This window comes from Cydia strobilella, chromosome 10, assembly GCF_947568885.1.
Source record: "Cydia strobilella chromosome 10, ilCydStro3.1, whole genome shotgun sequence".
Classification (NCBI taxonomy): domain Eukaryota; kingdom Metazoa; phylum Arthropoda; class Insecta; order Lepidoptera; family Tortricidae; genus Cydia; species Cydia strobilella.
The window spans coordinates 9,162,552-9,165,032 of record NC_086050.1 but is presented as its reverse complement, the minus strand read 5'-3'; the positions used below and the strand labels follow the sequence as shown (position 1 = coordinate 9,165,032).

Sequence of the window (2,481 nt, the reverse complement as noted above, 5' to 3'; positions counted from 1 at the left end):
TTTATTGTTAATTGCTGTTTTTGGCCCCTTGTATTGATTATACCTTCTAAAATGTATTCTGAACACGTTTTATGAGGTTTGAAAAGTCTTATCGTAAGTAATTGTTTATAATTTATTTAAAAAAGACGCAATTTGCCCAACTAGGACAAAAGCCTAAATTTACGTTTAAAAAAACTATATATTTTAATTATAGTGCAACGAAAAAGTTACTTCACGAATTACCTTGGCAAAAAGTTGTAGTAAGCACACAGCAAAATAATATTTCAATACACTTATTTATATAGTTTCATAATATGGGGTTAGAGAGTAAAAAAAAATATTTTAAAAAACAGTAACGCATTTGGCCCGGTTGACCTTAAATCATCGTCACCTGGGGTATACGCTGAAGAGAATAGAACAGTTATTTTATGCGGGTAAAGTAGGTACCTAAAATGTATTCACGCGTACTTGTATTTTTAACTTGAAATCAAATTGAGGGTACCTAAGCACTGTCCTAAGTGAAGCGACAACGAGCTTCAGTACAGCGACACTTAGCGACAGCATTACTATTTCAGTACACTAAGGTCGCATCAAAAAGCCAGCGCAATTGCAATCCTTTTACATTTGGGGTGATCTATTTGTGTCGTTCCGCCATCCAATTCGCACAGGCCATAAACCTGTGGCGCGCCACGTAACCGATCAACTTTGATTTGAAAACACCGCAACTCGTTATACACACTGCCACTTTACCACTACAACCAATGAACAAGCGAACAAGTGATTTAAAACCTTAAGTTACTTCAAAATACGGACCGTGGCTGTGGAAAATGGTAGCTGGTAAACGGTGCGTTTGAGAAATGTATCGTGGGAGTTCGATCTACGATGGGATTTCTATCGTATTGTCATTTCACGAAGTTGTGACTTAATTAGGTGGCAAATGTCGAGTGTGTGCGTAATTTCTGGAGGCAAGTTTAAGTATATTATGTTAAGCTATTTCACTGCGATGTAACGAAACACTTTTAAATAAACAAAAATGGCGAACAAAATAAATTTAAACGACAGATTAAGCAAACAGAAGATAAATTGTTTATGAAACGTAAATGTAAATAACTGATAAATAAAATTAAAGAAATAGTGGGCCTCGCAATAAGGTAATAGTAAGTACATAGGTAGTTGGAAATGCTCTACAAACTCATTCAGACACTTTTGCTACAGACCACCCTGTTTATTTGAGGATAGATATCCAACGCTAATTCAGCGCATCTTCACTCGGGCAAATGAAGTGCCGCCCTAAAAAGCCCATTAGCTTAACAAAAGGTCATAACATAACAAGTAACAATCTGTTAATTGTCTGAACACTTACGCACGTATTAAGAGGTTCTCCATCAGCTTTACGTCTGCGAACAATGGTGGTTGCGCAATGCTCTCTTTACGCGACCACCGGCGCCGATACACAGATTATGTAGCAGATACGTCACTCCCGGTCTATGCTGTAGTCAGTACAGGCAGCAGCAGAAGTAACTAAATTAAGAGTTAAAAAAAACAAATACAACGTTTTAGATGAGAGTATAAGAACCTTAAGAACGTGAGCACTGCAACCGTGAAGCTGTTAACGGGTGCGGTGTTCATAATGCACACGCAGGGCAGAAGCAGCCTTCTGTTCTGCTTATGCGTGTACACCACTCATGGGTTACAGGCTGTAACCCATGAGTGGTTACAGCAAGTACGAAGACCAATCCGTACTTTGGATTACAGCGTAATCTGGGTGTTCGTTATCAATTTCCACCTTAAATAAATATTAAATAATATAACGCTGCGACCCAAAAGAGAATACGTCTGGCGAAATTGACGATTGGATCCGACCCGAAGAAGAAGTTTGAAACTGGCATGTCTGATACGCTTAATATTACTTTTATCTGTGGCCACTCCTTAGGGCCCCGAAGGCTCCACTTGGTGTTATAGAATCGGTATTTTAACTTCTGTTAACACAAAACTGTATTAGCTTTTATTATAGAATAATGAAGCGTTACTATAAAGATATCTAACTGCCTATCACTTTGACCGTGAACAGACTTGGACATCACTTGTTTAAATTTTTCTTTTTATAAATTATATTTACCAAACCTCATATGTGGATTAAAACCATTTCATTGATTGACCTTCTTTAAACAGATGTTCTTCAGGCAAGCAACAGATCTGAAGAGTGTATTTCAGCATTATTACAAGAGGCATGATGGTCTAGCGGTATGATTCTCGCTTTGGGTGTGAGAGGTCCCGGGTTCAAATCCCGGTCGTGCCCTGTTTTGACTCCGTAGTTTACGTAATTAGCTAAGGTAATCATCCATTGAGTGTCTGTATCTAAGCCATAATAAAGTCCAGAAAGAAATTTATCACACATTCAATAATACAATTAGAGTATGCTGTCGTATCTCTACAGAAAACCTTAGGTTTCAAGTAAAACTATTTTAGCGCTCCATCTCGCCTTAGTAAATATATGTATTT

General features: G+C 37.7%; 1 non-coding gene across 1 annotated transcript; it reads left to right on the top strand.

Moving 5' to 3' along the window:
* Window positions 1–2,206: 2,206 nt before the first annotated feature.
* Trnap-ugg (transfer RNA proline (anticodon UGG)) lies at window positions 2,207–2,278 on the top strand. The gene has a single exon. It is a non-coding gene; the product is annotated as a tRNA-Pro (tRNA).
* Window positions 2,279–2,481: the final 203 nt, after the last annotated feature.